General features: G+C 42.7%; 1 protein-coding gene across 6 annotated transcripts in view; it reads right to left on the bottom strand.

Moving 5' to 3' along the window:
- Window positions 1–15,274, bottom strand: part of LOC137625883 (putative cyclin-dependent serine/threonine-protein kinase DDB_G0272797/DDB_G0274007) — a 61,229-nt gene that overhangs the window by 21,358 nt on the left and 24,597 nt on the right. The window contains exon 1 of one of the 6 annotated variants that reach the window (XM_068356826.1): window positions 9,936–10,046. The exons of 2 other annotated variants lie outside the window; for them this stretch is intronic. The gene's annotated coding sequence lies outside the window, so the exon portion shown is untranslated. Of the gene's footprint in view, window positions 1–9,800; window positions 10,047–15,274 lie in introns of those variants that run through there. 3 more of the 6 variants (XM_068356828.1, XM_068356829.1, XM_068356827.1) reach the window with 3 other exon arrangements.

Below are 15,274 nucleotides of genomic sequence, written 5' to 3'. Positions count from 1 at the left end.
ACAGCGGGAGCCGTAAGTTCAGGGCCGTTGCGAAGAGGTCCACAGTCAGAGAACCCCACAAAGTCAGGACTTTGTTGGCTACTAGATGATCCAAAGACCACTCGGTACTCACTATCTGAGATGCTCTGCTCAAGTTGTCGGTGAGCACATTCCTTTTGCCTGGAATGAAGCGTGCCGATAGGGGTATCGAGTGGATTTCGGCCCATCTCAGTATCACTACTGCTATATGGGATAGTTGCTGCGAAAAAGTACCTCCTCGTTTGTTGATGTAGGTCACTACTGTGGTGTTGTCGCTAATCACCACCACAGAGTGACTTGCCAGGAATTGTTGGAACTGTTGAATGGCCAGAAAGATGGCCTTCATCTCTGGGAGATTTATGTGGAGGTACTTTTCTGACTCTGACAAGAGGCCTGAGGTCGTGTGGTGCAGCACATGCCCCCCCCCTTTTTCTTTGAAGCGTCTGAAAACAACATCAAATCAGGGGGGAGGACGAGAAGGTCCACTCCCTTTCGTAGATTCTCATCTGTCACCCACCACTGGAAGTCTGTCAGTTCCACAGGTCTCATAGGGATCTGGATGTCAGGGGAGTCGTTTGCTTGATTCCACCGGGACTTGAGTCGCCACTGGAGGGATCTCATCCTGAGGCGACCATTGGGAACTAGACGGGCCAGCGATGAAAGGTGACTAAGGAGACATAGCCACGATTGGGCTGGAAGTTCTTCTCGTCTGAGAAAAGGTCTAGCAACCTTTCTCACCCTTGTTATCCTGTTGTCTGATGGGAAGGCTTTGTGGAGAATGGTGTCTACAATCATGCCTAAGTATACCAGTCTTTGAGTGGGAAGCAGAGAGGACTTCTCAAGATTTACCATGATCCCCAGATCCTGGCAAAGCCTTGGAAGTTTGTCTCGGTGTTGAAGAAGGGTTGACACCGAGTCTGCTAGGATTAGCCGGTCATCCAGATAACGGAGGAGGACACCAATCGTGTGTGCCCAAGATGACACTAGGGTAAACACTCTGGTGAAGACTTTTGGTGCTGTGGAAAGACCGAAGCACAGTACCTTGAACTGGTATATTCTATTGGCTAGGCTGAATCTTAAGTACTTCCTTGAAGACGGATGGATTTGGATCTGGAAGTACGCGACCTTTAGGTCCAGTGTACAAATGAAGTCTTGCGGTCTTACTGCTAGTCTGACCATGTCTGCCGTCTCCATGCAGAACGGAGTTTGTTTGAAAAACTTGTTCAGAGCTGAGAGGTCGATGATTGGTCTCCAAGATGACACTAGGGTAAACACTCTGGTGAAGACTTTTGGTGCTGTGGAAAGACTGAAGCACAGCACCTTGAACTGATATATTCTATTGGCTAGGCTGAATCTTAAGTACTTCCTTGAAGACGGATGGATTTGGATCTGGAAGTACGCGGCCTTTAGGTCCAGTGTACAAATGAAGTCTTGCGGTCTTACTGCTAGTCTGACCATGTCTGCCATTTCCATGCAGAATGGAGTTTGTTTGAAAAACTTGTCCAGAGCTGAGAGGTCGATGACTGGTCTCCAGCCTCCAGACGCATTCTTTACAAGAAAGAGTTAACTGAAGAAGCCTGGGGATCCCTCGAGGACCTCTTGAAGAGCACCCTTCTTCAACAGGGTCAGGACTTCTGCCTGAAGGGTTTGCCCCCTTGCCGATCCCAATGGCAAGGGAGTTCAATGACACAGGATTCCTGGTCAGGGGAGGTAGAGATGTTATGAACGGGATGCGATATCCTAAACTGATCACGGAGATTGTCCAGGAATCGGCCTCGATTTGCTTCCACCTATTTGCGCAACTTTGCAGGCATCCCCCCACGGTGGAAATGCAGGGGAACTGCCTATCCTAGCATTTGCGGCCTCGGCTGCTCCCTCTAGGATTTTTCCCTCCCCTGGGGGACCTTTTGCCTTTCCCGTCTTTGACAAGAAAGAGCTAAGACACCGTTGTCTTCGCTGCAGTTTTTGTTTCGTCGTTGTGGTCTTGGTTGGATGGGAATGCTGTAGTGCTGGAGGTTTATAGGGCTTTGATGTTAAAGCCCTATGGAGGAAGGAGTCTTGACGAGACTTCCTCCACCTCTCAGCAGCATGTTCCACATCCTTTGGCTCTAACAGATGAGACACCTCTATGGAAGAATGTCTGAGCCTATTGATCTCAACACTAGGGACCTTCTGGTGGAACCTCTCAGCTACTGCATCTCGACGTTTCAAGATGGTATTTGCCCACAAGTTCGAGACTTGGTGGGCAAGAAACTCGATCGTGCAAGTACCTGAGAGGAGGAAGGTTTCCATAACTTTCCTGGTATGTTCCTTGGAGAACTCCTCGGTTCGTATCAGGATACCCAAGGTCCCTAACCAGATATCAAGCTACAAAGTAGCTTGCATAGCATACTTCGTGACGTTCTCCTGGTTAAGGATCTCGGTTGCCAAGAACGAGACCTGCCGGTTGGAGTCTCTCTCAAGAGGGACTCCCCTGGATAGCTCTTCCAGCGAGTGGTGAAGAGGAAGAGCTAAACAAGGCTCCTCCAGGATATCGAAGTACCCCCTCTGCTGTACACGAAGAGGTATGAGGAGCTTGTTCATGGTACCGGAACGGTTGGAGGACGACATCTCGGAGAGCTGCTGGGCGATCTTGTCCTTGGTACTCTTCACCCCTTGAGACCAGGGCAGGGCTGCACTAGTCTTAGAGGGTTTTTGAGTACCAAAGACGGGGTTCAGGACCGTGTATTTGCCCTCTCGAGAAGGGATTTCTGGGTCGGAAAACCCATTGAGAACCCTCATTAGGACTTGCAGCGAAGTCTCCTTCTGTCCCTAAAGGCTCTTCTCGGGGAGAATCACGGACATTCCCAGAATGGCTGGCTAGCTTAATTCTCGCGCTAGTGGAGGACTTTGGCATGGTCTTGGAGTCTTTGGAATTCTTCCGGGGAAGGAGGTAAGACTCCAACATTGATGTGTGTGGCATGTCCCTTCTGTTCTCAGACTGCGAGGAACTCTCGGTGTGAAGAGAGATTTCCTCCATTGGTGCGATGGGTGAAAGTCTCTCTTCGGGTGGTTCCCTAGGTGACGGGAGATCTTCGTCCGAAAAGGATGGAGAGTTTGTCTGAAGAACAGGAGGAACTTGCCTCGATGGTCTGCATGGAGTCAGTTTCACCCTCGGGGAAGTGACAGTGTCCAAAACTCTCTCTTTTCCTCTTCAAAGGGTTAGAGGAAGCCATGGTTCCATGCCCTAGATCTAGAGCTATACGTTCCTCTGATGAGCGATCAGACAGGACAGGCTTGAAAGCCTGGGTACGGCTCTGATCAAGGCATTGAACCAGGGCGCACTGTCAGACAGACCCCCTGAAGGGAAAGGGACCGAAGGTTCCCTGGGAGGAGTTACTGGAATAGGTGGGTTCATCTTAGAATGTAGCTTCGGGATCCTGAACCCCTCTGCATGAAAATGTTTCCCTTCTCCCACAATGCGCAATGTATGCACTTGCGGGGAGGGGAATGAGGCGATGGCGACCTTGCCGGATGACGTGCCTGTTGGTGAGCATGCTCGCGCGTGGGAGAGTATTGGCGCTCGCGCGAGGGAGAATATTGGTGCTCGCGTGCGGGAGGATGTTGGCGAGTGCGCGCGCAGGAGTGTGTTGGCGTGCGTCTGTTTGAGAGAGAGGGCGCGCGTGCGCATCTCACTGTGTGCGCGCAGGTGAGGGCAACAAGGTTGTCGCCTCACCTACAAACTTGCGCACAGGAGAGTGATGGTGCGCAGGTTTTTGCTGAGGGTTGGTTGGTGCGCAAGATTGCGCACAGGAGAGCACAGGGGTGCGCAGGTGATGTGGGGCGCAGGTAACTGGCACGTAGGAAAATTTGGCGCGCAGGTGGGCACTGGCGCGTAGGAGATCGTGGGCGCATAGGTGCAGGAGAGCGCTGGCACGCAGGAGATCGTCGGCGAGAAGGAGAGCGCAAGTACACGTGAGCAACCCTGAGCGTGTTTGCGCAGGGTGCGCAAGTGATCGTGGGCGGGTGTGCGCATGGCGTGCAGGAGAGTGCTGAAGATTAGGTTGGCGCGCAAGTGCGTGAGGCTGCTGCCCTTTGTGAGGGCGAGCACGATGGATGTTGCGCCGAAGCGTTGGTGATTGACGAGCTGCTGGTGAGCGCTGGTCAGGATGCGTACACGTGTGGTAAGCAGGGCGGGAGTGATGGAGATACAGGAACGGCGATGGAAGGTCGGCAGGTCTGTTGGATAGATGGTCGACGTGTCCTTTAAAAGGACGACCATCCACCGAAGGAGATCGGGAACGATCTGCAGAGAAGTCCAGGACCGAAATCACAAGACTGATTGCAGGTGCAGTGATGGATGATTGAAGGTCTAGAGGCTCCTCTGTAGGGGACTGCATTGAAGACGTTGAACCAGAGGCGCCTCCTCACCGCAGTTAAAGGAAGGCCTCTAAGGCGAAGAGGAAGGAGAGCCTTCCGACAGATGCGTCCTTTGGGGGTTGTTGGATCAGCAAGCTGACCATCAGTAGTCCTCCAAAGAGGAGTCTCTGTAAGTGAACTCGCCCGAGGGAGAGAAACACTAGCAGGAGAGACCGATGATGAACTTAGTTTCCCCCTCGGAGGATGGTCAGGAACGGGGGAAACTAAATCGGCAGCTACAGTAGAGTTTGGAGTGGCAGAGGAGATAGGTGATGTCGCATGAGACACCTCTGACACAACAATGTCGACGAGTGTCAGGGGATCTACCTCTGACGGCAACGACGATTGCTTGACAGAAGCACCCATGCAGATGAACTCAAGCAATGCTTCCTTGGAGAGCAAACCTGTGAGTCCCAAGGAGGACCAAATCTGAAACACGGAGGTTAGTGACAAGGCCTCACCCGGGGGGAGAGGTGGTGCTGCTTCGCTAGGGGGAAGCAACCTCATCTCTTAAGACCCAGGGTTGGTCAGAAATAAATTGGTCTACGTTACTACTCGACGGTCTCTTTTGCGAGTACAGTAGGAGCTTCGGAGGAGGTTTGGGCGACGGAAGAAGACCCCTTGGGTTTTCCTCCCTTCGAAGGAGAAATATCCCGCTTGGACTTCTTCCGCCGTCGCGAAAACCTCTCCCACTGGGATGAAGACCACTCCCTACACTCACTACACTTGATGACACTATCACACCATTGACCTCTGCAAGAAGGACAAAGGGCGTGAGGATCAGTCTCGACCACCGACACAAATGTTCCACAGGGGCGGTCGGAGTGTCCAGGGCAGGTGCGCATGGTCGCAGAAGTCAACTTCACACACACACACAGTCTAAGAAAAAAGCGAAAACAAAAAGCATTAATGGCTGCCAATTGTCGGCGAGGATGAAGAACAGCAACGTTCGTTCACCATCCGAACCGAAAGCAAAGTGAGCTCAATCACAGGTGTGTGAGGGGGAGCAGTAGCAAGCTACCCTCCCTGGCCCCCGCTAACTAGCGGTGTGGGTAGTTAACCTTCGTTAAAAATTAATAGCTTGTCATTCCAGCTACGCCGAAAGTAATACCCCTATTCCAGTTACGGAACAAAACTATATTATTCTATTATCTTGCAGAGCATTGGTAGGAATTTGCGTCAAGAGTTCAAAATTAAGTAAAAACATCCAAACTACAGTTAACCTTACCTACTCTAAATAATAGGTTTGTCTGTCCCTACATTATACATACTAACCCTTCTTTTACTATTGCACTTATGTTGTATGGACCTTAGGATGATATTACGATACATTAAGTTCTAGTGAAACTTGAATTTGCCTTGAAAAATGGATGGGTGCTGGCTACTTTGAAATTTTTCTCTTCAAGATTAATAGAACTGGAACACTGTAATACCTTACATACCGATCAATTAAAATGTGAAAAATATTTTGGAGTCTAAGCCCCTTGTTTACCTTTGGGAGAATGATGGTCAGTTATTGCGCATACTTTGTTTTACAGTAAATAACTTTGGGGAGCTTTACAGTATATGTTTTTGCAATGTCGTATTCATCAGCTGATTTTTTTAACCAATTAAGAGCTTCCAAATATTTATGCACACAATCCCAGATATTTTTCTAAAAGTGTCTTTTTATTTTCCACCGTCCTCTTCAGTTCTAGCGTGACTACTGTCAAAAGAAAACGTCAACAAAATAGACGTACAATCTATTTTGAAATTAAGTGTAATTTCAGTAATTAATCATGTTGAAAATACTCTCCGTTCAGTGTATAGTTATAGGTAGTAAGTTGGTCTGGGCACCAGCCACCTCTTGAGATACTAGGGTTAGTTTAGTTTGTAATAATAATATTGTTGTTCCTCTGGTTGTCAAAAATATCCCCGTAATAACTACCCACGTGATTGCTTGCCCAGCTCAACCATGTACCTCTGGTAATTTTGATACTTTAATAGTAACCCACCGGGTTGGTTTGCGCATCTCAGCCATGTACCGCTTGCTAGAACAGAGAAGCAGTGAAATTGCTTACTTGCAAGCGAAGCAAGCCACAGCGGAACAAAATCCACATGAGGGATGTGATATGAATTATAGGTAATTCCTCATCATCATCATTATCATCTCCTACGCCTATTGACACAAAGAGCCTCGGTTAGATTTCCCCAGTCGTCTCTACCTTGAGCTTTTATATCAATACAGAACTTCTCCATTCATCATCTGCTTCATTAGCCTACATGAGCCATATATTTTTCCAACTGATTTTCTTGTGCCTATTATGCATTCCTGAACATTATTATAATTGGAAATGTCTCATTTAGTGTGGAACCTTTGTTTATAAGAGGCCAGTTCCTCCAACATGCATTAAAAATGGACACCAACTAACCTAACCTTTCCTCTCTAACCTAACCTACACGCCGTGTTCTTACCTACTTACCTAATGGAAGGGTTAACGGGCCCCTGCGACCCCAATGCACTGGCGTCATCATACACAATGGTGGCCGTTACCATGCATACATCCCTATAGTGTTTCCCCCCCAAAAAAAACCCTGGTTTCTCACTGGAATCACCTATTAAATTGTTTTAATAAGGGAATAAGAAAACTCATGAGAGTAGTTTGCCCCAAAATTCACGGTTTGAAATCGACGAAACACAAGAGAGCGATAAGAAAAATATATGGTTTGTGTATTTGGCTGGAAATTATTAAAGTATCACACATTTTCAGGACCTCAGACAATTAGTACAGTATAGGAACAAAACAAATCTACGAAATCTTAAAGGACCCAAGAGGAAACATATGAGTTTTGCCATACAGTTTACAGCAAATTAATACTTATTGATTCTGACACCAAGAAGAATTTAGCTGTAAAAGAATGCATAAATATCTATAAAATAATTCGTTTCAAACTATAGCTGGAGCCTACTACAGATAAATAAATGGCCCTGGCTTTCTAGAGTTAATCTACGGAGGGCGTTGGTTAGAAGAGTAAGCTAAAATATCAGACAAATCTAGATCTGCCATGGTAGATGTTTAAACACTACATCGCTGGTTACTTCAAAATCATCCTAGGGTTATTATATGATAGTTTAATTGCTAGCGAAAATGAAATTCGCTATAAGAAATGGACAAGTGCTGGCTAGCTTGTTGCTTTTCTCTATATGTTTAATGGGGGGCTGGGGCATAATAACTTATGTATCAGTCGATATAAATGTGAAGTATGTTTTTTACTCTAAGTCCATTGTTTACATTTGAGAGACTGAAGGGGACTTACTGCGCATGGGTTTTTTTCCATGGATTGCGGAACTTTCTGTGCATTTACACTGACGTATCTGTCAGGTGGTTTTTTTTAAACCAATTAACAGCTTACAAGTAGTTCTTCATAAGTTCCCAGATGTTCTTTTACAACACCTATCCCCACCCCCTTTTCTCTTCATTTTCATCATGGCTTCCATATGTCAAGGTTGTTCTCTGAGGGAGTAGGAGATATATATTCCCTCTTTTTCAAAGTTAATAAACGGGTATTTGAGTTCCTACAGAACCATGGTCATCCCTTCAGACGTTCAATGCCCTTCCTGCCAACAGCGTGTGTCTTTAGATCTCAAGTTAACCAGTGAGCTTGTAATCGATCAGTCAAGGTTGCTAAGAAGGGAAAGCGTCGTGCATGCGGTTTTTTCCGTAACCGCATTTAAGGGCACTCTCTTGGAAAAGGCTCACGTTCAAGCATGGGAAATACTGCTGTTCGTGAATCATTTCCTTGAAAAGGCCTTTTCGCATGGCAATGTCACCTATAACCTTGGCTGGACATTGCAAACTACGGTTAACTGGAGGTCTTATTGATCGGAAGTTGCGGAAAATTACTGCCTGAACTTTCCGGCTATTGGTGGGCCTGGCATTGTTGTCGAAGTGGATGAATCCAAGTTTGGGAGGTCGAAAGATAACAGAGGTAGGCCTTTGTCTGGTGTGTGTGGGTGTTTGGCGGCATGGAGCGGGAGAACAAAAAAAAGTTTGTGGTCCCTCTAGTGGACCAACCAAGAAATGCCGAGACCCTTGTGCCTTTGATACAACAATGTATCAAGGCGCGGAGCGTAATCCACAGTGATTCATGGAAAGGATACAAAGATCTTGCCACTGTGGGGTATGTGCACCTCACTGTGAATCATTCAGAAAATTTTGTGGATCCCAAGACAGGTGCACATACTCAAAACATCCAAAGGCTGTGGCGGGATTCATGAGTTACGTTCTCCATGGCAGAATTCAAAAAGAATATTTTATTCAATATCTATCTCGTTATGTCTTTATCCGCCAAGTAAAAATTATCATAATATGTATTCTAATGTTGTTTCGTTTTTTCAATAATTAGCAAACTAAAGTGTGCTTATTTTTCCAGTACAAGAGGTCCGAGCACTTACATAATTTCCTGCTTCAAGCCGCCAAACTGTACCCCTACCCACCTACATCAACGTCTACGACAGGGTCAGTGACAGTTATTCCTTTGTCAACGGAAGACCCTCAGCCTTCGACCTCCCAAACTTAAGGAGAGGATTTATTTGTGAATTGTGATTTCGTTTTAGTTTGTCAGGGAAGGGGGTCTGAGGGCTTGCCCCCGGCTAGGGGGTTGTGACCTGGGAAGGGGGGTCCGGGGGCTTGCCCCCAGCAAGGGGCTGTGACCTAGGAAGGGGGTCCGGGGGCTTGGACGCGGCTAGGGGTTGTGACCTGGAAGGAGGGTCCGGGGGCTTTCCCCGCCTAGGGGCTGTGACCTGGGAAGGGGGTCAGGGGGTTTGGCCCCAGCTAGGGGGTGTTACCTGGGAAGGGGGTCCGGGGCTTGCCCCGGGCTAGGGGTCGTGACCTGGGAACTACTAGGTTAGGTTAGGTGGGTTTGTTAGCTTCTGTACCATTTTACAAATCTCAAATGTGTTAAATAATCATGTTTGGCCTATGTTCAGCCACTTACATGATCCACATATTTTTCCAACTGGTTATCTTGTGCTTATTTTGCAATTCTGACCATTATTATTGCTGTAAATCACTCTTTCGACATTTCCCAACCGTAAAAACCCCGGTTTCCCACTGGGATCCCCCCATAGTTGTCTTTATATAAGGGGGTCCAAAAACTCATGAACGGGTGGTTTGCCCCAATAATCAAGTTCAGAAATGCATAGAACACAAGATACGAAGTAGGAAAAATATATGGTTCATGTATTTGGCTAGAAATTAAAGCATCATATATTCACCCAAATTTCTATAAAATAATTCGTTTAAAACTGATGTTGCAGCCTACTATAGATAAATAAATGACCCTGGCTTTCTACGGAGGGCGTTGGTTAGTACAGTAAGCTGCTGCTAAAATAACAGACAAACCTAGATCTGCCGTGGTAGATGTTAAAACACTACATCGCCGGTGACTTCAAAATCACCCTGGTAATGGCTTATCAAAACAAAATTAAATGATAGAAAGCTACGGCCACGGATTAAATGAACTTCACAGATGATTACCTGCAATAACATTCGAACGTAAACAATCTGGCTCTGCTGCCGACCAGGGTTGCCAGATTATTTCGACTGGATTATCGTACATGAGCTTTTAATTGTCGTTTATCAACCAAAGTTATCGTACACACTTTCAAAATAATTATCAAGGAGTAACATAATTGACTTATTTCAAAATATTTCAGTATAATTGTTTAGTTAAACACATACATATGTATATACCTAAGGTATGTATCGTACATCGTACTGGACCTAAAATAATCGTACATGTACGATAATTATCGTACGATGGTATCCCTACTCTGCTGCCGACCTACATCATTCTTCTTCTTGTTTAAATCGCGAAAGAAATCACAAATCACATTCCCGTCTTGTCTTTCCTCTCGTATAACCACGGTCCTACTCCTCCTACTACCCCTAGTGCTTTCCATTCCCTAATCCCTATGACCCCGGCTGGCCGGCCGGGCTGAAAGCACAAACAAAGCACAGCCTGGGGCAATGGTAACTACGGCGAACGTGTAAAATTCTTTGTCATTAAAGGATGTGAGGATTAGGTCTGTTTTGGAGGAAATTGTCATTTTTGATGATTGTGAAATTTCTGCGCAAAGTTGAGATTGGTCAGGTAGTTTTTTATATGTTTAAATTAGCAACTGATTTGTTATCCTTAATTTGGTAGCAAAGCAGGGTGCTATTTTTGAGATTCTTTTTATCTTATATTCTTATCTTCACCCTACTTAACACAGCACTTTCCTCAGCGTACTATGATACTATTGCCAATGTTACAAGTTTTTATATTATGAGAAATATATTTACTTGTACACAGTGGTTTCTATAGGGATATTTTGTCGTCTGCATGATGGTTTTACACTGATCGTGTTTACAAAGAGTCTGGTTACTTGGGTGGGTGGTAAGGTTCCTCTTATTTGGTACCTATCCCTTGTGAAAGAGGCCTCAGTTCTCAATTTCCTCCGGTCCCCGGACTGACATCGCCAACACTCAGACTCACGGCTGTCTAATAGCTTACCACGAAGAATAAACTCCTGTTTAAAAGTGGCACTTTAACTTTTCCAACTTACGTCATAATATCGAATTGTAAGAAAAAAAAAAAGATGAATGCAATCGTTTTATTCCTAATAAAGAAACTGCAACAAATATGGACGGGATCATGTGAATTGCTGAATAAGGAACTTCTCTAGATTGCGTAAGGTTAGTTTAGTCTACAAACCTGAATAACAAGACTGTGTGTGAAGAGAGAGAGAGAGAGAGAGAGAGAGAGAGAGAGAGAGAGAGAGAGAGAGAGAGAGAGAGAGAGAGAGAGAGAGAGAGAGCATTGTCATCAATCTAGCTATGGATCTATAAAAGCTTTAAGTTTTACAAGGATAATCATTTCAGTCGAAGCTATTATAAGTATATGAATGTAATAAACCAGTTATTATCTACAATAGATAAGATATTCAACACATCTGTTAAGTGTAAACTAATTAAAAAAAAGTTAGTGGTTCTTTATAATTAGGCTGATATAATTTGTATACAGATAATGTTTAGCTCTCCCCATCCCTCCTTGTAGGTTAGGGCCCTAACAGGCTTTACACTCAAATTACTGAAATTTGGAAGAGGGGAGAAAACTTAAATAGCTTCACCAGCAACATGTCAGGCTCCCTTCAAACACTTCTGTCCACTTTCGTCTTGTTTATATTCTCTTCTTGAGTATTACATATATTGTTTCTGTTTCCAAGGGCTCTTACACAAATCCATCGTTTTCTAGCTTTATCACACACACGCACATACATACACACACACACACACACACACATATATATATATATATATATATATATATATATATATATATATATATATATATATATATATATATATATGTATATATATATATATATATATATATATATATATATACATATATATATATATATATATATATATATATATATATATATATATATACACACACACACACACACACACACACACACACACATATATATATATATATATATATATATATATATATATATATATATATATATATATATACATATATATATATATATATATATATATATATATATATATATATATATATATATATATATACATATATATATATATATATATATATATATATATATATATATATATATATATATGTGTGTGTGTGTGTGTGTGTGTATGGAGAGAGAGAGAGAGAGAGAGAGAGAGAGAGAGAGAGAGAGAGAGAGAGAGAGAGAGAGAGAGAGAGATTAAACAATTTTCTCTCATGAAGTGTATTCAATCATAGCAGCCTAGAATGCAAACCTGTGGTAATTAAAACCACCGTGACCCACAAATGCGTGATCCATTCTTAATTATGATTATATATGGTCAAGTTTATCATATGATTTTGAATTTAATCAATCACCATTTTATCAATTAGTAAACTAAACATATCTAGCGGGAGACGAACCTTATTTTTACTCTGAGAGGCATTTTGGAATCACCATTATTATTATTATTATTATTATTATTATTATTATTATTATTATTATTATTATTACTTGCTAAGCTACAACCCTAGTTGGATAAGCAGAACACTATAAGCCCAGGGCCCCAACAGGGAAAATAGCCCAGTGAGGAAAGGAAAGAAGGAAAAATAAAATATTTTAAGGAGAGTAACAACATATATTTCCCATATAAACTATAAAAACTGTAACAAAACAAGAGGAAGAAAAAAAAGATAGAATAGTGTGCCTGAGCGTACCCTCAACCAAGAGAACTCTAACCCAAGACAGTGGAAGACCATGGTACAGAGGCTATAGCACTACCCAAGACTAGAGAATAATGGTTTGATTTTGGAGTGTCCTTCTCCTAGAAGAGCTGCTTACCATAACTAAAGAATCTCTTCTTCCAGCTTTTTTTTTTTTTTTTTTGTGATGAAGGTAAATACTTTTGACCAAACGATGATAGATATTATAAAGAATATTCACCTTGGTTTTACATATATGTGGATAAGCGTGCTTGAAAAAGCTCAAGTAAATAATTGCCCACTAACAGAAGCTACTTCCCAGTACCCTTAAGACCAGATGCATTGTGTTTTGAAGCCAGAAACATATGAATTGATTAACAGTTTCATCTGAAGCATGACGACATCAAACGGCATGGAGAGAATTGTGTTTAAAAACCTTTCCTCTTGCTGAACATCTTGATTTGGGATATTTTTTCCTGCTTCTGTTTTCTCAGAAAAGGAAAGTCTGTACAAAGTGTTTCTGATGATTAAATCAGCTTCTTTGTATATAGGCCTACAAGAACACACTTTTCACTCCACTAGCTTCACTTCCATTTTAATCCCGTGAGGATTAAAATGGGATATCTTGATTTGGGATATCTTTTCCTGCATCGGTTCTCTCAAAAAGGAAAGTCTGTACAAAGTGTTTCTAATGATCAAATCAGCTTCTTTGTATATAGGCCTACAAGAACACATTTCTCACTCCACTAGCTTCACTTCCATTTTAATCCCGTGAGGATTAAAATGGGATATCTTGATTTGGGATATCTTTTCCTGCATCGGTTCTCTCAAAAAGGAAAGTCTGTACAAAGTGTTTCTAATGATTAAATCAACTTCTTTGTATAAATAGGCCTACAAGAGCACATTTCTCCCTCCACTAACTTCACTTCCATTTTAATCCCATAAGTTGCTTAGTTCTACGAGTGCACATCGCGCGGTGCAATGCAAGCATTACTTCAGAGTCATTGAAGCTCTACTCCGGGTCCTATAGCTACACTTACTTTGTATCCTCCTACTTCATTCCAATTTCATTTGGAAGTGAATAGTCTCACAGGCCCCAACGTTGGACTATGTTGTCATAATTCATAGATGCAAAAACCAAATCACTCATTTAGCTCAGCAGGTGAAAATTTTTTTTACTATATGTCGTTTAGCATTTATTCTTGAATTAAATTTTTTACTTTCAGATAAAAAAAGTACTTTCAACATATCGGATATAGTTTCAAACTCATCCTAGATCTAGAAGGATGCCAAATCTTTACATATCTCCTTGATTTGCTAGAAGTTTTACTTGCTAGCATTTACTAGGCGTGGAGCGATAGCTGCCACATCTATATTTTAATGATATTCTTAGTCTTTATTACGATTTAGGAAGCAAGGCGTTGGCAACAGTAGGCTACTTTATTATCTCACGCTATCAAAATATGTACATTTATCTCATCTATCTGACAACTTGTGCATTGCAACGAAAATGATTGCTGTTAAAGTTAGATAACGCCACCCGTTGAGATACTGCCGCTTGACAGTTATTGATTTCTTTGACTGGCCAGGCAGTACTTCATTGGATTCCGCTCTCTGTTTACGGCGCATTTTTCCTTTACTTCCCTCCACATACACCGAATAGTCTGACCTATTCTTTCCACATTCTCCTCTGTTCTCATACACCCGACAACACAGATTTACAAACAGTTCCTTTTTGCCCAAGGGGCTATATACTGAACTATAATTGATCAGGGGCTACTTTCCTCTTGGTAAGGGTAGAAGAGACTTTTTAGCAGCTCTTCTAGCAGGATACTCCAAAATTAAACCATTGTTCTCTAGTTTTGGGTAGTTCCATAGTCTCCGTACCATGGTCTTCCACTGTCTGTTGGTAGAGTTCTCTTGCTTGAGGGTACACCAGGGCACACTATTCTATCTTATATCTCTTCCTCTTGTTTTGAAGTTTTTATAGTTTATATAAAAAAGATATATTTTAACGTTGTTACTGTTCTTAAAATATTTCATTTTAATTATTCACTACTTCTTTTGTATTTTACTTATTTCCTGGTTTCTTTCCTCGGCTATTTTTCCCTGTTGGAGCCCTTTGGCTAATATCATATTGCTTTTCCAACTAGGGTTGTAGCTTAGCTTGTAATAATAATAATAATAATAATAATAATAATAATAATAATAATAATAATAATATAGATTGCATGAGTATGATAGGCCATAACTTATATAAACAAGTCATAACTATTTTAAAATAGTTATAATTTCTCATCTTTCTTGGAGTGCTGGCAAGTGGTCAGCAGGCCAGAGGAAGGTACAGATGGACACATGAATTCCTGGTACACCTCGCTCTGAGGAAATGCAAATGCATCCTGGCACACCCCTCCTGCGCGGCGATTAACTATACACACTTTACACATCAATCCACAGTGGCCAGCGTGGTAATAAAATTGACCAGAGCCCAGACATGAATTGGCATATCTGAGGCCTTTGTCCAGCAATGTACTAGAAACGGTTGCATTTGTTGTGGTATATATATATATATATATATATATATATATATATATATATATAT

The sequence above is a fragment of the Palaemon carinicauda genome, chromosome 33, assembly GCF_036898095.1.
Source record: "Palaemon carinicauda isolate YSFRI2023 chromosome 33, ASM3689809v2, whole genome shotgun sequence".
NCBI classification, from domain to species: domain Eukaryota; kingdom Metazoa; phylum Arthropoda; class Malacostraca; order Decapoda; family Palaemonidae; genus Palaemon; species Palaemon carinicauda.
The sequence above is the reverse complement of the archived record's forward strand: the minus strand, read 5'-3'. Positions and strand labels throughout refer to the sequence as shown.